Raw genomic sequence first — 26,996 nt, forward strand, 5'->3', positions numbered from 1 at the left:
TGACCACTGTTCTCAATACCAATTGATCCAGTGTCTGTTGCTCCAAGAGTAGACTGTAACTATATTATATCTGGCATCTTTCATCTTGGATGGTATATGCAGATAACCTTATGCCTAGTTTATTTGTACTATTCAAACCCTGTGCAGCTGTACTCTGTCTTCACTGACCAGATGAAGGACGCATGGAGGGGTATAATCGAACAGGGACAACCATCTCTAAGGGCGTCCATCTCTAAGGACATTCCGGCGAAGGGGCGGGGAAACCTGCATTATCGAAACAAGATGGATGCCCATCTTTTGTTTTGATAATACGGCCGGGGACGCTCAAATCTCAGCATTTAGGTCGACCTTAGAGATGGTCGACCTAAATGTTGAGATGGTCGACCTTAGAGATGGTCGTCCCCGGTTTTCAGCCATAATGGAAACCGAGGACGCCCATCTCAAAAACGACCAAATCCAAGGCATTTGGTTGTGGGAGGAGCCAGCATTCGTAGTGCACTGGTCCTCTTCACATGCCAGGACACCAACCGGGCATCCTAGGGGGCACTGCAGTGGACTTCACAAATTGCTCCCAGGTGCATAGCTCCTTTACCTTCGGTGCTAAGCCCCCCAAAACCCACTCCCCACAACTGTACACCACTACCATAGCCCTTAGGGATGAAGGGGGCAGCTACATGTAGGTACAGTGGGTTTCGGGTGGGTTTTGGAGGGCTCACATTTACCACCACAAGTGTAACAGGTGGGGGGGGGGATGGGCCTGGGTCCGCCTGCCTGAAGTGCACTGCACCCACTAAAAACTGCTCCAGGGACCTGCATACTGCTGTGATGGAGCTGGGTAAGACATTTGAGGCTGGAAAAAATGTTTTTTAATTTTTTTTGGGTGGGAGGGGGTTGGTGACCACTGGGGGAGTAAGGGGAGGTCATCCCTGATTCCCTCCGGTGGTCATCTGATCAGTTCGGGCACCTTTTCGAGGCTTGGTCGTGGAAAAAAAAGGGACCAAGTAAAGTCGACCAAATGCTTGTGTGAGACACCCTTCTTTTTTCCGTTATCGGCCGAGGACGCCCATCTCTTATCCACGCCCCCGTCCCGCCTTCGGTAAACTGCCGACACCCCCCCGTGGTTGTCCCAGCAACGGAAAGCAGTTAAGGATGCAAAAAATCAGCTTTTGATTATGCCAATTTGGGCGATCTCGGGAGAAGGACGCCCATCTCCCGATTTGTGTCGGAAGATGGGCATCCTTCCCTTCCGAAAATAAGCCTGATAGCTATCCGTAGTTAGTCACAAAGATACTGGGTTAGTTAATGAAATGTACTATCTGTGACACTAAGTGAGAGCTGTGCATAGGGATGGGGACAACGGGAAACCTATGATCCTGCACAGTTAAATTAGTCTGACTGGGGTGAACTTGGATATTTAGTGGCATTTAACTGTTTAATGCTGAAGGAGTCTGGACAGAGCCAGCTTTATCTGGTTTGTGCCAATTTTCAGTAACAAGAAAAAGTTAGGATAAGAAGGCTGTCCTAACTTTATCCTGTTAGTTATCTGTAGGGTTACCGTATGTCCGGATTTACCCGGACATGTCCTCTTTTTGAGGGCATGTCCAGGCAACCGGACGGGTTTTGCCAATCTGCCCATTTGTCCAGTAGCCCACTTTGCATCCTTCTTGTTGCTGATCCTTGGAGCCGATTCAAAATGGCCACCGAGAGTTGAAGTGACCTCATGAGACTTCAACTCTCGGCAGCCTTTTTGACTCGGCGCCGAGGATCAGCAACAGGAAGGATGCATGCAGGGCAGCGCTCCGGGCAGGAAAGAGGGGGCTCTTTCCTGCCCCGAAGAGGTCACTAGACCACCAGGGCAATAGTAAGGTAAGGGGAGGGGGGTGACGGGGAGGGGAGGGGTGACGGGGTATGTGATTTAGGGGCTCATTTTTGAAAAAGAAAAAGCATCCAAAAAATAGTATAACAGTCAGATATACATATTTCTCGCAGAAAAAAAAATGCCCACGTCCACTAGCCACCAAAAAGATGTTTCCAGATGGAGTGTTTTGTGAGCAAGACATGGACAGTGTTTACATGATGAATGTTTATTGCCAATAACGGATAGCAAAATGGCTTCCTGGGGGTGAAAAGAAAAGTGCCCAGAATTAGACCTGCTTTAAGAACATAAGAACATAACAGTAGCCATACTGGGTCAGACCAACGATCCATCTATCCCAGTATCCTGTTTCCAACAGTGGCCAAGCCAGGTCACAAGTATCTGGCAGAAACCCAAATCGTGGCAACGTTCCATGCTACCAATCCCAGGGCAAGCAGTTGCTTCCCCATGTCCATCTCAATAACAGACTATGGACTTTTCCTCCAGGAACCTGTCCAACCCTTTTTTAAACCCAGAAAATCTAACCACTGTTACCACATCCTCCTGCAAAGAGTTCCAGAGTGTAACTATTCACTGTGTGAAAAAATATTTCCTCCTATTTGTTTTAGAAATATTTCCATGTAACTTCCTTGAGTGTCCCTTTGTCTTTGTACTTTTGGAGAGAATAAAAAAATCAATTTACTTCTACCTGTTCTACACCACTCAGGATTTTGTAGACCTCAATCATATCTCCTCTCATCTGTCTCTTTTCCAAGCTGAAAAGTCCTAACCTCTTTAGCCTTTCCTCATATGAGAGGAGTTCCATCCCCTTTATCATTTTGGTTGCTCGTCTTTGAACCTTTTCTAATTCCGCTATATCTTTTTTGAGATACGGCGACCAGAACAGAACCCAAAACGCAAGGTGCAGTCGCACCATGGAGCGATACAGAGACATTATAGTATTTTCAGTGTTATTCACCATCCCTTTCCTAACAATTCCTAGCATCCTGTTTGCTTTTTTGGCCACCGCCACACACTCAGCAGAAGATTTCAACGTATTATCTATTACGACACCTAGATCAAAACTCTTGAACCAAAATCTTCTTTAATGCAGTAATTAAACAAGGAAAAATAACTTACAGATCAAATGTGCTGGACAAGAGTTTTTGCCTTGCAAACTGGGAATCTGTTCTCCGCTAGTTCTCTCTCAAGCAAAAGAGGCTGGGAGATTTTCAGTCACACACTGAATAGCAATGGTGCTTATACTTTTACAGTGGTGAAATGTAAGGATCATACAACATAATACAGCACAGGCAGTTTCAGTTCACAGAGGAAATATGCTGCAAACTAACTCTCTAGACCCAATGGAGAGAGAAGGGTGTGTTTGGGTGGGGGAGGCTACTTGTCCAGCAAGCTTACAGAACAAGGCAAGCCAATAGAAAGAGTCCCATAAGCAGGGCTTTTTTGAGGGGGTACTTGGGGGCACTGAGTACCGGCACCTTTTCCATTGTCTGCTAAAATTGACCCATGGAACCCAAGTTTTAATGATAGATCTCAGGGTCTACACACCAATTCTGTCTTGTCATAGATTCTGTGACTGGTTGCAGGGGGCCTGGCTATTATGGGGTGGGTCCCTCAGTGATCACCCCACTCTTGAAGGGTGGCCTACCATTTGAGTACTGGCACCTTTTCTGGTAGAAAATACACACTGCCCATAAGACAAAGGGAACTGGACATGTACTCTGAAAGAGCCTATTGCGGGGAACTACAGGATTTATTTGTAGTCTTAGAATATATCCTATCATTTGCATCCACGCAAATGAGGGCAGAACAATTTTCTTGAGTATTTTGTGCTCCGATAGATTTCTCTCCACTCTGTAGCTCTGAGCTCCCCAGTGCTTTCTCTTTCTCAAAATCTGGGACCAAGCACTCACTAGATCAACTGCTTCCAGCTTCCAATACTCTCCCCATTAGGACTGTGGGCTATTAGCAGTTTCACTCTTCTCGGCAGGAGTCCACCCACTTTGGGCTTAGGCCCACCCTACGGCAGCACATGCTTACTACCAATGTACTAAACTTATGGCATGCAAATTACTATTGTGTTAAAAAGTGTGTGCTTTCAAAAAAAAAAAAAAAAAAAGAACAGCATCCATTACAGGGGTAATAGGTAGCCAGCCATCTGTATCACAATTAAACATCTTCCTTCCTATTAGTACATGAGTGGAGATTGGCTCACACACTGACATGGAGATTTAAAAAACAACAACAAATAAAACTAGTCAGTCTCCTGTTTGATTCCCTCTCACTCTCTGGATCGTATACCTCTAACCCCTAATCCCTCCCCCCCAAAGATCTCATTGGTTACCCAAATATCCCCTCCACTCACCCCTGATCCTCTACAAAATCTCATTGGTGGAATGTGGGCCCCCTCCCTTTCCCTCATACCTTTCCCATAATCCTGGACCCCCTCCTCCATGCACCTCCAATGTCAGGAGGCAGGAGTAATGGCCACACACTCCTGTCTCTGCACCGCCTACTTGTCCTGACACTGGCCATTTCAATAGTCTTCAAACATTAGATAAACTAATCCAAATTATTTTAGAGTGCTATTCACTGCTTATTTAATTTGAAGATTATGAGTTGGCAACTAGAGAGCAAACTTCAAGCTGAGGCAGTCTCAATGATAAATATTCTTATCTCTTGGTTTTCAAATGTTTCCATGTTCCCAAAGAATTCTCTAGTTTTTTTTAACATTAAGAAAGAAAAGCAATGAGCCTCCCACCCATCTACCTGCTCCTTTGCCAAGAACATGCATTAGCTGAGCCCCCTGCTCTGTTGTTCTCTCCGTTATTTTAGTTATTCTTATCCATTGAATAATCTCATTCTTTAAGAATGAGCCACTAATGGAAAGTGATGTCATTGTGTCGAGGCAGGAGGCACTGAGATTAATGACCCCCAGAACGCTGGATTCAGTTCCATAAACATCTTGCCAAACTCACTTGGAAGAGCATCAGATCTCACTGCTCATGAAGGGAAGCACCATGAGGTCTTCCCATTCCCATCACGCTTTCAATAGATAAAGTAGAAAATGTTGCGATATCGTTTGGCTCCCATCCTGCACATCAGCTCAGTGATGCTCTCAGCAAGGAAGGAAAAGGTCCAGAGTATGATGTTGTTGTTTTTCTGTTTGCCAATAGCATCCATAAAGGCAGTGCTACACCCCATGGTCCTTTTGCAACAGGGTATGTGAGGAGACATTGCTTATGGAGGGTGGTGGAGCTCAAAAAGAGCAGTCCAACAAAATAATAGATCTGGAACTGAGATAAAATCCTGAGCCAAATCCTTTTGGGAAACTGAAAGGCTGAGAGTGCATTCAGTTTTTCCTCCCAAGATCTGGTGTGCTGGCTTCCTCTGCTTTCATTTGAGTTAAGCCTCAAGCCTCTTATCACAGAGAAAAATGAATCTGCAAACACATTTCATACAAATCTGAACTGTTTTATTAAACTCATAATCTTCAAATTAAATATGCAGTGAAAAGCACTCTAAAATAATTTGGATTAGTTTATCTAATGTTTGAAGACTACTGAAATGACCAGTGTCAGGACAAGTAGGCGGTGCAGAGACAGGAGTGTGTGGCCATTACTCCTGCCTCCTGACATTGGAGGTGCATGGAGGAGGGGGTCCAGGATTATGGGAAAGGTATGAGGGAAAGGGAGGGGGCCCACATTGGGCAACCAATGAGATCTTTTGGGGGGAGGGGTTAGGGGTTAGAGGTATACAATCCAGAGAGTGAGAGGGAATCAAACAGGAGACTGACTAGTTTTATTCTTTGTTTTTTTGTTTTTAATCTCCATGTCAGTGTGTGAGCCATTCTCCACTCATGCACAAATAGGAAGGAAGATGCTTAATTGTGATAAAGATGGCTGGCTACCTATTACCCCTGTGATGGATGCTGTTTTTTTCTGAAAGCACACACTTTTTAACACAATAGTAATTTGCATTCCATGAATTTAGTACATTGGGAGTAAGAATGTGCTGCTGAAGGGTGGGCCTAAGCCCAAAATGGGTGGATTCCTGCCGAGAAGAGTGAAACTTCTAATAGCCTACAGTCCTAATGGGGAAAGTATTGGAAGCTGGAAGCAGTTCATCTGGTGAGTGCTTGGTCCCAGATTTTGAGAAAGGGAAAGCACTGGGGAGCTGAGAGTGCATTCAGCTTTCCCTCCCAAGATCTGGTGTGCTGGCTTCCTCTGCTTTCATTTGAGTAAAGCCACAAGCCTCTTATCACAGAGAAAAATGAACCTGCAAACACATTTCAAACAAATCTGAGCTGTTTTATTAAATTCATCCTTAGAAATGAGTACCCAAAATTTATATCAACTTGCCATATTCTTCCAGTGGCAATGGATGTTCTTTAAAACAGATTCTTGCTTGTATCTCAAAATATTAGGAAAGAGAAAGAGGCAGAAAGTTCATTCCCCACTCCTCTTCTTGATTAATCTGTTGACACCAGAACCATCTGCCCTAATTCCACTTTCCCTAAAAGATCTGCAGTCATAAAGATAGCTCCAGATTTGACCATATATAGAAATATTTGTAGACTATACAGCAAAGGTGTCAAACTGCAATCCAGGGGGGGGGGGGGGGGGCACAAACCAGTCAGTTTTTCAGGGTATCCCTAATGAAGATACATTCTAGTATCTTTATTGGGTTCCAAACACGTTAATGGTTACTAATCATAATAAATCTCTTACCATTTTGAACCTGGTTCAGGTTTTATAGTCAACTTAACCAGGCTGAACGAACAAACAGTAGCTGATTTGATTGGAATGTTTACAGCGCATGAATGTAGCTGTGAAAAAAATTACAAAATTCTTGGGATCTAAACATGATGGGCAGAACGATATTAAAAGATTTACATAACGTGCCAGGAAAAGGAGGGCATTTACAATGTACAGACATAAGAACAATAGCTTTGAAATTAAGACCATTTCCAAATTCAAACTGTGCTCTTGAAGTTCTTCTCTCGGTTTTGAAAGTGAAAGAACTTCGAATTTGGAAATGGTCTTAACACCCTGAGGATACCATGAAACTAAGCTGAGAAGCTAAGTATAATTTAAATGAAAGTTTTTTGGAACATGTTAATTAAAAATAAAGTTTTGAGTGAAAGTAGGGAGGCTGGAAGGTTTTTATGCCTTTGATGGATATATGAACGAGTAGAAAATTTAAAGGCATCCATCAGAAGTCTGAGGCGTTTCCTTTCTATTTTTCATATATAAACATATATAACCTTTTGGAGTATGTAAGACCGAACACAGTGTTTATAGTGAAGTATTACTGTTTTGGTGACTGGTACAAACCTTTCCATCCAATTAGATTAGAAATGACATTATTTGCAGATGCCAATTTGGGAAAATCTTAGCTTTTCACTTCAAAGAATGAATTATTTACCCATCCCTCCCTGAAGATATAAAACAGGTAATTTTCAAAAGCATGGGTGGTTACTGTGACTACAGATATTTAAGCTAATTTTCAAAGGTACTCAAGTAGTTTCTCTTGAGAATTAGCTTAGGCTAGGTCAACAGGTATTTTATACTACTTAACTTGAGGGCAGAATCTGTGCACAAAGGTACATTCAGGAATTTAAAAATGAAATCCTAGAGAAAGCATACTTTCCCTCTCTAGACCTCTCCAGGATATCCCTTCATCCTTGAGCTAAATCTAGCTGTCTGTGGAATTTGGCAGCCAGATGTAGCCACTGCTCAGGAGAAGGAGTATAATTTTCAGTCCAGGGATTAATCCCTTTGAAAATAGTTTCCAATCTTGAAGTGCACTCAGCAAGAATTGAGAATCCATGGAAATAAAAATGAAGTCAGACTTACTTGCAGCCCCCAAAGGGACTGATGTAATAAAGTATGGAACCAAGTTGCAGTTTATTAACATAGGTCCCAGTTTACAAAGGTGTGCTAGCGATTTTAGCTCGCTCTAACTATGTAGATGCCCATAGGAATATTATGGGCATATACACGGTTAGCGCGTGCTAAAAACAGTAGTGTAACTTTGTAAACAGGGCCCATAGTTTGTTGAGAATACAACCCCACACAGAACTGGCCAAAGGGTATCTGATGCTCCGAGGTGGTTCAAGATCTTTCCCTTCCCCTCTGCAGTTCAGCATCTCCCCTTCTCTCCCTATTCCTCTGCCCAGGTGTTCAGCATCTCCTCTCTCTTCCTTTCCCCCTTCTGGGCCTTCTGCCACCACTGTCGCCCTACCTCCTTTCTAGCTGGGTCCAAAGCTATAAATGTATTGAGAATCACATGGCTTTTTATGCACATGCCTGGACTCAAACATGACCATGTATCTCTCTCTCCCCTCAAAGGGGCAGCACACAACGGTGCTTGAGTGCAGGCCTCAATACTTTCATAGCTTTGGGCCAGGCTCAGAAGTAAGTAAGGCGGCAGAGGCAGCAAACCCAAGACAGGAAAGGGAAGAGTTGCTCTGCTGTGCTGGAGATGCGCCACTCCCCTCATATTCTGTTGTCGCAGGCTTAGTAACTATCCCTCTTAGTTTGTTTTGTGCCCTAAATTATCTAAAAATACATTAGTGGTACTGATGTATCTATTTTATTTATTGCATTTGTATCCCACATTTTCCCACCTATTTGCAGGCTCAATGTGGCTTACATAATTTTGTTATGACATTGTCATTCCAGAATATCAGTTACAATTAGTAGTGTGCAGAGATTGAGTAAGGTAAGAAAGAGGAAGTGATTAGGTGGGTGATTGTAGAAGTGGATTTTCATAGCTGGTTGGGTTGGTAGAGTGGATCAGTGAAGCTGTTGGTTCTCTTTGTAGGCCTTGTTGAAGAAGTGTGTCTTCAGAGATCTGCGAAAGTTATTTATTTCGACAATTGATTTCAGGTCTGTAGGTAGATCATTCCATATCTGCGTGCTCGTGTAAGAGAAGGTGGTGGCATGCATCAGCTTGTATTTTAGTCCTTTACAGCTGGGGAAGTGCAAATTGAGAAATTTGCGGGATGTTCTTGTGGCGTATCTGGGAGGTAGGTCCACTAGGTTTAGCATGTAGATAGGGGCGTCTGCGTGAATGGTTTTGTGTACAATCGTACATATCTTGAACGCAATGCGTTCCTTAAGTGGGAGCCAGTGCAGTTTCTCCCTTAGGGGTTTTGCACTTTCATATTTAGTTTTTCCAAATATGAGTCTGGCGGCAGTATTCTGGGCTGTTTGGAGTTTTTTGATAGTCTGTTTTTTGCAGCCTGCATATAGTGCGTTGCAGTAATCCAAATGGCTTATTACCATTGACTGTACCAGGGTGTGGAATATGTATCTCGGGAAGAATGGTTTTACTCTTTTAAGTTTCCACATGGTGTGGAACATCTTTTTCGTCATGTTCTTCACATGGGTATCGAGAGTGAGGTTTCGGTCAACAGTAACTCCGAGAATTTTCAGGTTTTGTGAGACAGGAAGAGAACAGTGGTGTGATTATGGTGGAGACGTTTTTTGTGTTATGTTGGGAGGTGAGTACAAGACATTGTGTTTTTTTCTGCGTTTAGTTTTAGTTGGAATGCATCCGCCCAGGTGTGCATGATGTGGAGGCTTTGGTTGATCTCGTTGGTGATTTCAATTAGATCATGTTTGAATGGGATGTAGATTGTGACATCGTCTGCATATATGTAGGGATTGAGGTTTTGATTGGCTAGAAGTTTGGCTAAAGGTGTCATCATTAGGTTGAATAAGGTTGGTGAGAGGGGGGATCCTTGGGGTACTCCACATTCAGATGTCCATGGGGGTGATCTGTCTGCGTGCGTTGTTACTTGGTATGATCTTGTGGTCAGGAATCCTTTGAACCATTTGAGAACTGTGCCTCCTACTTTGAAGTATTCTAGTATATGTAATAGTATTCTATGATTAACCATATCAAAGGCACTCAACATGTCGAATTGTAGGAGGAGTATATTGTCACCTGTTGCAATTGCTTGTCTGAATGAGTTCATTGCGGACACTAGAACAGTTTCAGTACAATGATTTGACCGAAATCCTGATTGTGAATCATGCAGAATTGAGTATTTGTTTAGGTATTCAGTAAGTTGTTTCATCACTACGCCTTCCATGAGTTTGGTTATGAGCGGAATGGATGCTACTGGGCAATAATTGGTTAGGTCCAATGTGCTTTTCTTGGGATCTTTTGGCAGCGGTGTAAGTAGGATGTTTCCTTTATCCGTGGGAAAGAGCCCATTTTGGAGCCTATAGTTTATGTGGTTCGCGAGGTCTGTTTTGAATTGTTTGGGTGCAGATCTTATCAGACTAGTAGGGCAAGTGTCTAGTTTGCATTGCAATTTGGCGTATTTTCCGAGCCAGTGAGCGATTTCGTCTGATGAGAGAGAGTATGTCACAGTTGGTCCAAGATCGATCTGCTGGGTATTCCCTGGGTTTTGGGTCTAGACATTCAAGGATGTCTGTGTACTCCGTTATGTTGGTAGGTATCATGAGTCGGAGCTTTGTTATTTTTTCATTGAAGTATTTCGCAAGATTGGTTGCTGATGGGGTGTCTGTGTTGTTGGAGGTAACCGTTGTAGTATTTAGGAGATTGTTTATGAGTGAGAAGAGTTTGTGTGTATCCTTGTAGTTTGGTCCTATTTTGGTTTTATAATACATCCTTTTGGTTTGTCTGATAGTGTATTTGCATTTTCTTTGTAGTTGTTTCCAGTCTTTGAATGTGTGTTCGTCTTTTTTCTTGCTTCATGCTCGTTCTAATCTTCTGACCTGTGTTTTTAGTTCTTTCAATTCTTCGTTGAACCATGGTATTGAGTTTTTTCTATGTGAGGTTCTGGTTTGCAGTGGTGCTATATTGTCTAGTAGTGCTCTGCATTTGTTATCTAAGTATATGGGATGCCACATATATGCAAAATCTTCCTTCTAGCATCAGATTTGCTATCCTTTGTCTTCCAAAGTACTCAAGCTAAAGGGGACTTTGCTTTCTGCTCTCATCTTTTGGTTCCCCTCAACTCTCCAGCCATAAAAATATCTGTTGTGAATTGATGACTTTTGCCTTGTATGTCCTCTTGGATTTCTGCGACTCTGCCATGTACAAAACTGAAACATTTTTCCCTAACTCCTGCTGTTTATATCTTGATCAAAACAGCCAAACTCCCCTCGCCAGCTCCCAGTCCCCTCTAGGCATCACACAATCTATTTGGAGCTCATGCTTGGTCATTTCTGGTGATGTAAGGCTCAGAGGAGGTAAAGAAAAGAAAAGGAGAATGTAGAAGGGAAATGAGGCACAGACTAGGGAACAGGCCAAACTGCTCATATGCAATCTTTTCCTTTTGTAAACACCATGAAAGAAAGCTGCACCCTTTCGTGCAAAGTGCACATGAATAACAGTTATGTGGTTTATAGTTTATTCAATTTGCTATATCGCCTTTCCTGGAGACATAACAATGTGGTTTACAGACTAAGAGTAAATTTAAGAAGCAAAAGGAATGCCATTCAATTAATAGGAAAGAGAGGATGGAGAGGGAGAGAGTGATTATATCCAAATGAGACAATAGTTTCAAATTAAAATTAGTGGTTACTAGATGAAAGTTAAAAAAGTGAAAGGAATTCCACTGAAGTAATAGGAGAGAGAAACCAATGCCATCTGAACAGCAGGAAAGCGATTGCGGAGAGGGAGAGAAAGAGAGAGAGGGAGAGGGAGGGAGAGAGAGAGAATAATGACATCATAATGAGGTACCAGTTTCAAATGTGCATTGAAATGCAGACATTGAACAAGATACCCTGGAGGTCATAGTTACAAAGTAGATGATGGCAGATAAACATTTGTACGGTCCATCCAGTCTGCCCAACAAGATATACTCATGGCATAAATATGATGTCATACTACATATGCATACGTGGTCTTGATTTGTCCTTGCCATTTTAAAGTCACACACCATAGAAGTCTGCTCTGCACTACCCTTGTTCTCCAACTACTGAAGCTGTCATTGAAGCCTCACTCCAGCCCATTCAAATCTATCCATCCATGATCAAGGCACAGACCATAGAAGTCTGCCCAGCACCGACTTTCCTTCTCAATTACTGTGTTGCCACCTAATCACCTCTAAGCTAGTTTGGTTCCATGCCTTCCATACAGGATTCCTTTGTGTTTATTCCACACATTTTTTAATGTCATTACTGTTTTCAACTCCACCATCTCTGTTGGGAGGGCATGCCAGGTATCTACCACCCTCTCTGTGAAAAAGCACTGCTTGATATTATTCCTGAGTCAGCCCCCCTGCAACCTAAATTCATATCCTCTAGTTCTACCGCCTTCTCGTCTCTGGAAAAGGTTTGTTTGTATATTAATACCTTTCAAATATGTGAATGTGTGTATCATATCACTCCTGTCTCTCCTTTCCCCTAGGGTATACATCTTCAGATCAAGTCTTTCCTCATATGTCTTGTGGTACAAACCCCACACCATTTTTGTTGCTTTTCTCTGAACCACTTCAAGCCTTTTTACATCCTTAGCAAGATAGGGTCTCCAAAACTGAACACAATACTCAAGTGGGACCTCACCAACAACTCGTACAGGGACATCAACACTTCCTTTCTTCTGCTGGTTATATCCCTCTCTATGTAGCCTAGCATCCTCCTGGCGTGGCCACCACCTTGCCGCATGGTTTGTCACCTTCAGATCCCACCATCATCCCAAGGTCCCTCTCCTGAACTGTGTTTATTAATCTCTGTCCTCCTATCTCTTACATTTCCTTTAGATTTCTGCACCCCATGTGCATCACTCTGCACTTCTTCACATTAAATTTTAACTGCCAGACCTTTGACCATTCTTCTAATTTTTGGAGATTTCTTCTCATGGTTTCTACTCCCTCCGGGGTATCCATTCTATTGGCTATCTTCATGTCATCCACAAAATTCAAACTTTTCTTTCTAACCCTTCAGCAATGTTTTAGAATTAACTGCATTGTTCTCGATCTACTGCCTTTACAGATTTTAATACATCAGGTGTAGCATAACACCACAGTACATGACCTTCTCTAAAACCCCCTCTAATACTGACCACAAAATAGTTTCTCCCAGCTTTCTCATCCCCATCCCCATGATAACAAAAAAAAAAAAACCAGGAAATAATTTTACCTTTTTTTTTAAATTTCTAAAATGACACTTTTAAACAAAATCATAGGTTAACTTGGACATATGATCCGGCTGCATTTACAAGCTTCCTTCCAGCCATTCAGTGCAGAAGAGGTTCAAACTTGTCAGGGAAGGCAGCGCCCATTCTTGCTGTTACATGTCAAATGATTTTGGACCATTTAAAAAATGATAGGAATGCAATTATAGCAATCAGGACCTAATAGGCTCTTAACCTTTAGAACACCAAGGATGCCTAATCAAACAGAAGCATTTACAACTCTACACTAAGCTTTCAACACAGAACCTGCTGGCGTTGTCAACTCTCTCCAGAGGAGAAACATATGAGGAATACTGATTGTTCCAGAAGAGAAAGTCAGTGAGAGAATATCATACCTATTACTTAGTAAAATGCATAGAAAAATATTTAGTTCATTTCTGGGTAATTTTCATGCACTTTTCCAGTTGGAGATTTTTTCAGTTCATTTCAAGCTTCTTTAAAGTATAAAAATGTGCATTTGGCTTGTTAGTTTATGTTTAAAAGTATACTAACAAGCCGAATGCACATTTATAAGTGCATATCTCTACTTCCAGGATTAAGAACTGCTCCATCAAAACAGCCTGAGCTATAGTTCTCAACTTAATCCAGTTCATCCCCTTTCTTTTCTTCCATCTATTTCTTCCACATTCACCCTTCATTTTTCTTGCTTTCACTTTCTGTTCCTCTCTCCTGTCAAGTTTGGTCTTCAGAGGGGTGAGTGCAGCAATTGATCCTGGTTCTGTAGATAGACAGTCTCCCCACCAGCCAGCCATCTTCTTTTCCAACTGTTCTGCCCACCAGTTCATCAGGTGTGTGCCAGTTGGTTCCTTCCTCTAGGAAGTGGGCCTCAACTTGTGCCAACATCCACCATGCCCCCGTTTCCTGCTCCCCCCTCCTTGGATGTGTCCTGCCTCCTATTATTTCTTCTTTTCCTCTTTTGTCACCACCTCAACTGTCTTACAGTTGTACCTATGTCACCACACTAACCATTATAAAAGACCAGTATAGTGAAGTCTATCCTGCCAAAGCTGGGGGAAAAGTGATAATGGAGTAAGAGGCAGTCCTTGCAGGCCTTTACAGATAGTTGATCACATGATGATTTTGTCAATAAAATACATCAGGGAAAAGATGAGGATGAGCACATAACTCCATGTCAAAAGGGACAGGCTGAGTCGGTGTTATCCCCACTGCATTTATAAGGATAAGTCCCATTGAATACTGGCCCCAAAGTAAATAAGGTGGACAATAAATGGCAGATCCAGATACAGGCATAGCAGTGGCAGCAGTGCTCTAGGGCCTACCAAAATCTGACAGCAGAACCAGTTGCATAAGCCCAAATCAGGGCCGGACCACCCGTTTCTTATCAAACATTCTCGCCAGTTCTCTTCCACTTAATTCTAAATGAACTAAAGCTTAATACCTGCAAATCTGAATCTGTCATTTTCTCACAACATTCCTCATTCTTCCCTTCCTTTCTTTCCTACATCATCAGGACTCATTTCCCTCTTAAGCTACTGTGAAGGTTTTGGGGGTTATACATGATAAGAATCTTAACTTTCACCAATAAATCGCTTCTGTTATCCAAAAATACTTCTTTACACTGAAGCAAACACACTCTGTCAATTCGATCCTAGATCTTCCCTCTTGGTGTATCTTGATCCAGGTCTTAGTTATTTCTAAGATGGATTACTGCAATTCCTTATATCAAGGGCTCACTTTCTCTCAACTTTGATGCCTCATAAGATCAGCCATACTGGATCAGACCAATGTTCCATCCAGCCTAGTATCCTGCTTTCAGCCAGAACACTTCTATCAAGTTACTCTTAGGAAAAAAGAAGTTTGATTATGTTACCCCCCCCCCCCCCTAATGGCTCAACATTGGTTCCCTGTGGACTAGAGGATTCTTTTCAAGATCCTATTACTTCCCATGCCTATTATATTGGCCTACCCCTATTCCTTTCTAATCTTCTGATATCCTAATAAGACCCTCCCAGCAAAATCTTCTAACGGTCTTGTTCCACCATTGAATTAGGCTTCATCATATACAAAACGTCTGTGTGGGTAACAACCAAGTCTGGAATCAGAGGCAATTTTCTTCTGAGAGAGGCCTGCCCTCTATATCAGTGGTTCTCAACCCAGTCCTTAGGACACATCCAGCCAGTCAGGTTTTCAGGATATTCACAATGACTATACATAAGAGAAATTTGCATACCAAGAAGTCACTGTATGTCAATCTATATTCCAGGAGGGCTCACATCTTTGTACTGAAATTAAGGAGTTAATGGGGAATTGAACTTGGGTCCAGTTGCTCACTGTCTACTGCATTTACCACTAGGCTACTCCATCCACGTGCTTGCTGCTTTGTTAGGAATGGCCACAATATCTGGAGCCATCATAGAACCTGGTATCTACTGTCACATCTTTGGGGGGTGGGAGGGGGAGGAGTGACCACTGGAGGATTAAGAGGGGGTCATGCCTTAATTCCTTCAGTGGTCACCTTTTTCTGACAGTCATGACTGAAATAGGTCTAGATAAAAACATGCTTCATTTTTGCCCTGGACCTTGTTCCCTGTTCCATTATCACTGAAAAACGTCCAGATTTTAAGCCTGTCTAAATCCCTCCCAAAACATGCCTCCAACATGCCCCCTTGTGATTTAGACAAACTGCGGAGTAAAACGTCCCAATTTTGAATTTCAAAAATCACAACTTAGACTTTTTGAGAGAGAAACATCCATCTGCTGCTTTGTGCCGATTTTGAGATGTTTTTTCTCTTTTGAAAATGAGCACCATAGGCACCTATGTTGCCTTTATAAAATAGACTTAAAATAGATACTTTCTTGGACTTCAGAAACAGACTACTGTTATAAAATCAGGTCTATACTCCCCATCTCCTGCTCACTAACAGAGTCACTACAACAATACTGGAAACAGTTTAACAGGCACCAAAATATTTACTTAGAAAGAAAAGGAAAAAAAAAAGCAAGGAGAGAAAGAAGAATAAAACAGGAGAATGGAGTAAAGAAAAGGAGGGACAGTAAAGGAGAAAAGTATATGTAGGATACAGGAGAAGGGAGGGGTGTTAAATCCGTACATAAAGAATAAGGAAAAGAAAAAAAAACATTTAAAAAACACTCCACACATCTGTTTAGTATTGCTAGCTTACAAGACTATATTTATCCTCTGTTTCCCACTTTGCCTCTGGAGCTGGGCCAGGAGGAAATTAGGTGAAATCCCTGAATCTTACTCTTTGTTCTGCACACCATGCAACACGCACAGGGGGCTGCAGCAGGCAGACCACAAGAACAAGCCGGCATTCTGCAGGCATGGAGTCATTTTCCATCAGCTGAGTCAGGGCCAGAGAGGGGTTTGTTTTCCATGAGGCTTTCTAAAATCGGTTTTACAGTTATGTTTTGAAAACAAAAGCAAAAACCTGTCTATAAATGTTATGCCAGTAAAAAGGGTCAGAATGCCATTTGCCATGTTCCCGAAAGCTGAAACCCTCCGCAAAGAGGTTACTGCATAGCAGTGGCTGTGCCAGTCTCAACCATGCTGTCCTGATAGTGTTATTTATCTATACATGGCAGAAAGGGATCACCTCGGGCTCTAAAGAGGGTTTGCAATTAGTCATAAGTATTGCCACACTGGGACAGACCTAAGGTCCATCAAGCCCAGCATGCTGTTTCCAACAGCGTCCAATCCAGGTCACAAATACCTGGCAAGAGCCAGAAAAAGTTCAATACATTTTATGCTGCTTATCCCAGAAATAAGCAGTGGATTTTCCACAGGTCAATTTAATAATGGTCTATTCCTTTAGGAAGCCGGCCAGACCTTTTTTAATCCCTGCTAAGCTAACCACCTTTACCACATTCTCTGGCAACTAATTGCAGAGTTTAATTACACGTTGACTGAAGAAAAGGTTTCTCCGATTCGTATTAAATTTACTACTTTGTAGCTTCATTGCATGCCCCCTAGTCCTTGTATTTTTGGAAAGAGTAAACAAATGATTCACGTCTACCCATTCCACTCCACTCATTATTTTATAGACCTCTATCATATCTCCCTCAGCTGTCTTTTCTCCAAGCTGAAGAGCCCTAGCAACTTCAGCCTTTCCTCATAGGGAAGTTGTCCCATCCCTTTTATCATTTTCCTCGTCTTCTTTGCTGCCAACCCAGATTTCAGTTGTAGTGGTGTTTTTTTTTATGGGATGTGAACATTTGTCCACCAGGAATAAAAGTGGATTTGTTTCTCTATGCCAATCCCTTGAGCCCTCAGTTCTTGAGAAACAGGTTCTATATCCATGTACAGATCTCCTGAACCATCCCAGTCCTTGAAAAACTTTGTAACCTTTCACCGAACCACAGGGCCAACTCATCCTAAGGGTGAATGACTTTATGATGCCATGTCAACCCAATGATCCTGTCACTACTTTAGCTGAGTTAATGACGGATGTAAGGTAACTGGCACAGTGGTGAGGGAGTCTTTACTTTTGGTTCACCGATTCAAATGCAGCTCAGGCAGGCAGTGGAAAACTGTCAGAGAGATGTTTAATAGCTTTGGTAGAAAAGGTCTGTGGTCTTTGCCTCCTACAGAACAGTTTGATTAATGCCTCTGGTCAGTTGCAGTCTTCTTTGCCATACAGTCTGGGACAAGCGGATGTTTCAAATAGATAATGCAAGTGTAAAGAAGCAGGCGTTGGGCTCTTATTATTGTGAATATTTTGATTGTAATTCATTTAGGAATTATGTGATAGGTGAACAAGTATTTTAATAATAATCCATGGATGCTAATGAAGTGCTGTTATTAATAAAAAAAAATAGAGCAAAAACAAATGTTTAATTTTGTTTTGTCTCTTCAAAATAACATAAAATAACCCAACAAAATGTTGTTTTGTTTTATTTCCGTCATTTTAACTCAGGCTGAATCATTTTAGCATGCACTTGACTTAATCCACTTGAGTGCATGCCAGTTACTCCTGGGGGAATGCTGCATAAAAGTTTTGAAAATTCTGCATTATTTGCAGTGTTTTTGCATGGAATTTCCCAATGATTATTTATTTGAATTCTGCTCACACCTTTTCCAGAAGTAGCTCAAGGTGAGTTACGTTCCAGTACACTGAATATTTCCCTGTCCCTGTAGGGCCCCTTTTACCAAGCTGTGGCAAAAGGGGGCCTTTGCAGGCATTGGAACGTGTTTTTCATGCATGCCGAAGCTCCCTTTTACCACAGCAGGTAAAAAGGAAGTCTTTGTTTCCTGCAGGAAATGGCTGTGCAGCAAGTAAAGCACTTGCCACGCAGTCATTTCGGGAGGGAGCCCTTACCGCCACCCATTGAGGTGGCGGTAAGGGCTCCCGCGCTAACCCGGTGGTACAAAAATAAATATATTTGTGTAGCACCGGATATGACGGCATGCTAGGGCTGGGAAGTACCGGTAGCCCGGTGGTACTTCCTGTATAGTAAGTGGTAAGCCCTTAGTAAAAGGGGCTCTTAGTTTGTACCTGGGGCAGTGGACAGTTAAGTGACTTGCCCAAGATAACAAGGAGCAGCAGTGGGATTGAACTGGCCACCTCTGGATGGCAAGAGCGGTGCCCTAACCACTAGCCTACTCCTCCACTCCACTGTGGAGCTGGGCCAGGAGGAAATGAAGAAATTAGGCCTGAAATTCCTTCCTGTCTTTCCCTCTTCAGGCTCCAGCCTTCCCAGTTCCCTCTCTCACTCTGACTGCAGTTCTCTCTCCTTCTACTTCACAGCAAGATCCCTAATTCTGTCTACCCCCAAAATCGTCTTCCACATGCAGTACTCCCACCTCTCATTCTTCTTCCCCCATACTCCGTTACCTCTTATTCTTTCTCCCCACAGGCACAGCTCCTCCCCCCCCCCCCCCCCAGCTATTATTGTATCTCTCCTTGACCCTAATCTATTCTCCAGGGCATACTCTTTACCTTACTCTATTGCTCTGCCCCTCACTCCCCATAGCAATGATGGCACATTCACCTTGCTCTGCTCCCTCCTACCCTCCCCATGGAAATAATGGCACATTCACCTTGCTCTGCCCGCTCTTCCACCTTCCCCATGGCGATGATGGCATACTCACCATGCCCTGCTCTCTCCACGCTCACCATGCTCTGCCCTGCCCCCTCCACGCTCCCCATGGCAATGATAATACATTCATCATGCTCTGCCCCCATCCACCTTCCCCAAGACAATAATGCAGTTTTTTTTTTGGTTACATTTGTACCCCGCACTTTCCCACTCATGGCAGGCTCAATGCGGCTTACATGGGGCAATGGAGGGTTAAGTGACTTGCCCAGAGTCACAAGGCGCTGCCTGTGCCTGAAGCGGGAATCAAACTCAGTTCCTCAGTTCCCCAGGACCAAAGTCCACCACCCTAGCCACTAGGCCTCTGCCCCCCTACCCTCCTCATGGCAAAATAACAACACATTTTCCTTGCTTTGCTTCCCCTCACACCCTCCCTATGGCACATTTACCTTGGCCTGCCCCCAACCTTCTCCATGGCACACTTACCTTGTTATGTGCCTCCTACCACCCTTCCCATGGCACACTTACCTTGCTCTGCCTCCCCCTCCCCCATTTATCTACCCTTCCAACCATCCCCATGGCACATTCAGCAGACATCAGGTACTCTCTCCCCCTCCACTACAGGAGGAGAGAGAGGAGGAGGAAGCGAACCGCTGCACATTGGGTCACTTCCTCCTTTGCTGGCTTAGAGCTGACTGTTTATGTGAACTACTGCTGTCCAATTCAGTCAAAAAGATTTTGATTCGATTAGATTCACTCATATGAATTGATTTTTTGATTTGATTCAGTTTTTTAAGGCTACTATGGAAATGAGTAGATTAGGTGTGTTATATTTATGTGAGGTCAATAGTTTTATTAACAAATTTCACCTTACAGTGTGTCAGCAGCAATTGAACAAGGATTTAACTGTGATATGAACAACTGCTATTGTGAGCTGCCATCATTTAACAACTGAATATGCAGTGTATACAAACATTAAGCAAGAAAAAATGACCAGCGGGAAGTAAAAAATTGCTTTGTCTTGACAAACAACTAGAAAGCATCAAAAATCAGCATCTGACATGCTGTGGAAAAGGAGAAATGCCATGTGACCACAGGTGCAAGAGAATCATCATAAACATTCAGTAGAGATCTAAATCTAATCCCTAAAGCTTTTGGAGGAAATGCCATTTCATACCTGTACCACAGGAATGCCATCACTCAGAATTAGAAACGCTGACACAGGTGAGATCACATGAAAGGGGGGCTCCTAGGACAGTCCAAGACCCAGAAATCCCATCAATGCCATACTAAACAGTTACATTTGTGTGGAAAATCCATCTGCACAAATGGCTGTCTTATTTTATTTATTTGTTACATTTATATCCCACACTTTCCCACCTATTTGTAGGCTCAATGTGGCTTACATAGTGCCGGAGAGCTGTTTGCAGACTCCAGAGTAAACAAATACAAGGTGATGTTTTGGAAGGATAAGGTTCATGTTGTAGGACCACATAAAGGGATCGTACAGTGAGGAGTTGTGTGATGGCTTTGAAGCGGTTTACAGGACAAAAACAAGCTGCTAGAATGAGAAGAAAAAGTCATTAAGTAGCAGAATAGGCAAGGCTGAAGAGGTGGGTTTTCAGAGCTGATTTGAAATTAATGTAGGAAGGATCAGAGTGGAGGTGAGAAGGCAGTGAATTGTAGAGTTTAGGACCAGCATAATTAATAGCAGAGGCACAAGTAGAGGGGGGGGGGGGGGAGTCAAAAGTGACCAGCAGTGGAGGAGCACAGGCAGGGGCGGCCCAAGACAAGATGCTGCCCCCTCCTGGGTCACGGTCTGGCATCTCCCCCTTCCCTCCTCCACCCCCTTCCCCAAGTCTACCCCCTCCTCCCACCTTGCAAAAGGCAGTGGCAGCAGCAATTTCTACACGCTGCCCCTTCGCCAGCACCAGCCTCCTCTCCAGTGCGGCCCGCCTCTGAGGAAACAGGAAGTTACATCAGACAGGCGGGCCACAGTAAAGAAAAGAGGCCGGTGCCGGCGGCAGGGCAGCGCAAGGGAATCGCCGCCGCCGCTTCCTGAAAAATGGGGAAAGAAGGTAAATTCGTTAAATTTAACTGCACAAACCAGATAGTTGGCCACAACTCTAGTCAGTTAGCTGCCTCTGAATATCAAACCAAAGTTAAGTGGTTACAATGAACTTTGCTTCTCAGTGGTGCTTTGAATATATATCTTTAAATTTTATTCAACTCTGTGTGTATAAAATGTATTATTAAAGGAGAGATTAAATAAATGGCTAGAAAAAGAGTTATGCAGTCCAGAAACCAAGTTTAAATCTTGTCACAATCTTCCATGCTTTTATAACAAGTCAGTCCGATTTGTACAGCAGGAGTGCACATAAGCTACATCACTTTTAAGCCAAACTCCTGCAACAGGTACCTTTTAAAACCGTTGTTCTTCTCCAGCAGCAAACAGGAGCAACTGTTGAATGATGCACTGCTCCTGCAGGCCCCACAGCCTTTCCTCTGGCCTATTCCCACCTCTGCGGAGACAGGAAGTCGCGTCACAGGGAAGGCTGTGTGGTTGGCGCAAGCAGTGCTGCTGGCTGCTTGTACTTGCTGCCAGTGAAGAACAGTTTTAAAAGATACACAGGAAGAAGCGGGAGGAATCGAACTATTGATTTTTTTTTTTAAACAAATTGATTCACCAACAACAAATCTGCAAATCGATTCAAATCATGAATTGGACAGCACTAATGTGAACCAAACGGGTCTCCCTACAGACTCACAGTTTCACATGAGCACTCTGGTCCAAGCCGGCAGAAAAGGGAGGAAGTGACCTGATGTGCAGCAGTTCACTTCCTCCTCCTCCTACTGTCATGAGATCTCTGCGAGGGAGTTGGGGAGAGAGAGAGACACCTGATGCCAGTACTTTGCAGAGTTCTGCACAAGTTCAGAATTCCTTAAGTTCTGCAGGTATAGGGAATTCTGTGCAAATTCTATGCTGCGCAGTTATGCAGAATTCCTCCAAGAATAGCTAATACAAAAAAAAAAAAAACAAGCGGGGAAAGCATGCAGAGCATGGCTCACGGAATTCTTTCCAAACATTCTTCATTTGTGTAATATGATGTCTTTGTATTTGTGTGCATCTGTGTTGCCTGTGTATTTGTGTACCTGTGTTTGCTCTGTGTGTGTCTCTGACCTGAAAGGGAGAAAAGGAGGTGACAGTTTGAATGGAGTAGTACCCAAACATTTCCTTGCTTTGGAAAGAATAATACAGTTAAACAAAGTATGATAATATATCTAATTAGATACCATTGTAAACTGATTTTAAAGGATGAATTGTACAAGTTAATCATAGGGTGCTATGTCCCATGAAAACAAATATTGCTGCGTGTCTCCAGCATAGTATCCAGGAGGTGTTATGATATTTAGCAAACATTAAGAAAACTATATGGTTTAGTCACTAATTTTCACAGTAAAATTTACAACAAAGAAAATGAAATACACATCTGAATCACTAAGAGCCAGCAAGGATGGGGTGTGACAGCAAGGAGAGAGGATAGGGGTCTGTGGTATAGAAAAACTGTTAACTGCTTTGATTGTTTTCACTGATTGACAGTATATCAAGTGCCTTATAAACATAAATATAACCATGCAAAGCAATTATTTCAACCTTAGGTGTGTGTACATATCTGTGTGTGTGTTGGAGTGTCTATGTTTTGTTTGTGGTTGCATGTGTGTGTGTATGTTTCATTTGTGCTTGTCTGTGTCTGCATGCCTGTATCTGTGTCAGCACTGAGTGTCTCTGTGACCAAAACAGCAGAGGAAAAGGGTCCCTCAGTAAGGCACTAGCTTTTATGATAAAAGCTTCTTTTCCAAGAGCCTTTAAACACACATTGGTAAAGCCTCTTTGAAGAAAGCCATGCTGGATGCAGAGAACAAACAACTATAAACTAGTGATAAATCTCCCATTCATTACTAAATTAACTGATACTTGAGGAATTTCTTTCTAATGATAATCTTAATGCTAGGCAAGTCTAGTTTCTGAGCTTGGTTTTTCAAGGAAACAGTTCTGGTTAACTCTGCCCGACGTCGCTGTGTTTTCAAAATGGCTGCCAAGACTGCCGCAGGGAAGTCTCAGCGGCCATTTTGAAAATGCAGTGGCGCCAGGCAGAGTACCAGCAGCGGGCAGGAAAGAGTGGGGATCTTTCCTGCCCCAAAGAGGCTACTAGACCACCAGGGCCCTTTAAGGTGGGACCAGAGGGGGCAGTAGTTTGTGGTGGGGGAGAGCCTCTGGGCCCTCAGGCACTGCCTGGTTGACCGTATGGTCAGTCTACCCCTGATCTACACCTTATGTACATCTTTCTCATGCATGTTCATTAGGGATATCCTGAAATAAATAAATAAAATAAATAAAACCCGGCCTGTTTGTGGCACTTGAGGCCTGAAGTTTTGCAGTGGCATTCTTATGAATTTTTGGCACGAAATATATCCTTGGAATTGTGGGATCAGTTCTCAGTAGATATTTAAATTCTTTACTTGAAATGAGCCCATCTTGATTTGCTCTAATTGACAACTCTCTTACCGAAGTCAAAATATCCAAAGTAGGATCATTCTGCAAGATCTTATAAAACTTCATATCTTTTAATTGACTTTCAGCTTCCAGGATATAATCTGATTTATTCTGTACCACCACTGCACCGCCCTTGTCAGCCCTAGACACCACTATTGTAACATCTTTTTGTAATTCTTTCATTGCTTGTTGCAACTGTTTTGACAGATTACTCTGGGACCAAATTTCTTTCCTTTCCATATATACTTAATTGAAGACAGTCAGGATGATGTTGTATATGAAGAGCAGTTATTAGCCTTAAGAAACACTGCACGTGTACTTAATGTGCAATTACCTAGTATGATTAACAATGTAGGAGTGAATGGAAGTATGAATGAAGCCAGGATATAGGAAGTTTTATATGATTGAATTTGTAATCTAAACATTATTGGTTTAATAAAGCAGATTGATATAATAAAACTTTAAAAGTGATTACCTTGGTAAAATAATATAGCTGTAATCAGATTGAAATTACGTAATTCAATTGGGATATATAAAAAATGTATATTCATTAGGGATATCCTGAAAATCTGACAAGCTGATAGTCCCCCAGGACGGGTTTGAGAACCACTGGTCTAGGTGATAATTTTGGATTCATTTTTCAATTGCAACAATCATATTTTACAGATCTGTAGAAATACAGTACTTCAAACTGCAGTTTACTTGTCCTTTGAAATCAGTTCTACAGAACTGAGAACTCCTTGTGCAGTCTTTGGTTCTTTCTCCTACGGACTATAATAACTTCCTTTTGGGGCCTGCCCTTGAAGACTTTAGAAAGCATAAAGCTGATACAGAACACAGCTGCTGTACTGATTTTTCATAGTCATGTGTGGGACCACTTAACCCTCATTCTGTATCTTCACTGGGCTTTAAACTGGTGCTAAAAGGATATTAAAAAAGAATTGTAGGAGCATGAAAAATAATTCCAATGCGTCAGCTTTAACCATGGCTCTAGAAAGCAATTATATGGTTGTGATTACTATAGTTTTCATCATGTCAGACTTCCACTTTTTTTTTTCATTTTAACTCTGCAATTTGTGAGTGAATTCCTGGTGAAGGTATTAATGTCCAAATAGCTTGAGAACTAAATATTTAGCTATAAATTTCTCGGAAGAATCGTGCCTTTCTTTGCAGCTGCTGTTTGTATATTCAGTTCTGGTTCTGGTTACATTTAATTAAAAAAAAAATCTTACTAGCTTCTAGCCTCAGTTCAAGATTCACTATGGAGCCTTTATACTTCTACCTCTATGAGTCCAGACTACCTATTCAATAAAATCAAAAGTATGTCCTTAAGTATAACTTGGGGTCAGAAAATGATCTTTGGCTTTGTGTACTTCATAGGCAGTGGAATGAAGTGGGCTGCTGGGGCCATGGCCCAACCCAAATTTGGTTCCACATTGCATCATTAACTGACTGCACATGAGCAGCTATGAGAGATCTTAAGTTTGCATTGCTGCTTTGCCTTAATCTTTACATGCCAAACCATGTTGAGCTAAGTTCAAAGCTACTCTTAAAACATATTTGTTCAGTCTTGCATTTTCCACCTGAGATATGTGCCTAGCGGGTTTTTGCAACACATGGGGTTCGTGCCTAACTACTGCTTACTTGTGCATTTGACTATGTAGTTCATTTCTACTTTTATAGACTTTAATTTTACTATTTGTAAACCTCTTTAATGTGGTTCACAAAAGGCAGTATAGAAAGTAATCCCCACCCCACCAATCTAACCCTCCCCTTTCAACAGCCTCGCTCCCATTAATGGGGTCGATCCTTAACACTAGAAATATATATCAGACACTGGTGAGGTAACTCTACTATTACTACTACTTATTTCTATAGCGCTACTAGACGTACGCAGCGCTGTACACTTGAACATGAAGAGACAGTCCCTGCTCGACAGAGCTTACAATCTAATTAGGACAAACAGGACAAATAAGAGATAAGGGAATTACTAAGGTGGGAATGATAAAACATGGGTACTGAACAAGTGAGTAAGGGTTAGGAGTTTAAAGCGGCATCAAAAAGGTGGGCTTTTAGCTTAGATTTGAAGACGGCCAGAGATGGAGCTTGACGTACGGGCTCAGGAAGTCTATTCCAGGCATATGGTGCAGCAAGATAAAAGGAACGAAGTCTATAAAATAAGTGCTAACATTTTACATGTTGATTACTTGCAAAAATGATTTCATTTAAATTCTTCAAAGGAACAAAACAACCTTTTCTAATAACAGAGATGAAATAGAACTAGAGAATATGAACTGAAATTACAAGGAGGGAAAGCTAAAAGCAGAATCAGGAAATACTTTTTCATGGAAAGCATTCTGGAATTCTCTTTCACGGGAAGTGGTGGGGTCGAAAGCAATGATGGAATTCAAAAAGGCATATGATAAACATAGAAGTTCCCTACAGAGCATGAAGATGAAATTAAAGTATTGAGCATTTCCACTCACAGTAAAACTTACACAACTTTCTCACACTTGAAAGAGTAAAAATAAAAAGAGGCAAAGAAGGGGTGAAGGCTGCACCGGGAATCAGTTACAACTCTATAGGCGGGGGGGAGGGGGGGAATAACCCACACACAGTCACAACCCTGGCTGCCTTTCTGGGCAGACTGGATAGGTCATGCTGGTCTTTATCTGCTATAATTTTGTTGTAAGAAAAAACATACACATGTAAATGCTAAAAATCCACTGAGTGCTGTTCTGTAAATATGCACATATCTTACATTCTTATATATCATGTATTTTACAGATAGGTGTACACATAGGTAGGCTTACATTTGTTACTTATAGAATGCAGTAAGTTATGCATATACCTCCTGAATTTAGCACAAGCACTTATACCAGTACTAAATTATAGGCATGGACAGGGTGAGGCAAAAAAATGTAATCTCTCCCCCCCCCCCCCCCCAAAGTTATTGTTTAGGGGGGGGGTTGCTTGCTTTTTTGCCATTTTCACAGCAACCACTTTCAATTTCAACAATAAACTTTACATACTTATTTAGAGGGGCATTTTCAATATGAAATCTAAGTCCGAATAAGAAATGTCATTCTTGAAAAAGAAACGTCTTATCTTTTTTTTTCAAAAATACTGTTTCGAACAAGGTTTTGTGCTTTGGATGTTTTGTTTTTTGGTCCATTTTCGAAAAAAAACCCCAACAAACAAATAAGTGCAAAACGTAGAGATTCATGCCATTGGGATATAGGAGAAGCCAGCATGTTTAGTAGACTGGTCCCCCAGACATCCTAGGAGAGCAATGGGGCACCCTAGAGGGCACTTCATAAAAATGCTCCCAGGTATACATCTCACCTTTACTTCCTTACCTTGTCCCAG

At 42.2% G+C, this 26,996-nt stretch overlaps 1 protein-coding gene across 1 annotated transcript in view; it reads right to left on the bottom strand.

The window, feature by feature from the left end:
• LOXL1 (lysyl oxidase like 1) overlaps window positions 1-26,996 on the bottom strand; it is an 84,499-nt gene that overhangs the window by 40,990 nt on the left and 16,513 nt on the right. The gene's annotated exons all lie outside the window — the stretch shown is intronic.

Source organism: Microcaecilia unicolor, chromosome 1 (assembly GCF_901765095.1).
Source record: "Microcaecilia unicolor chromosome 1, aMicUni1.1, whole genome shotgun sequence".
NCBI classification, from domain to species: domain Eukaryota; kingdom Metazoa; phylum Chordata; class Amphibia; order Gymnophiona; family Siphonopidae; genus Microcaecilia; species Microcaecilia unicolor.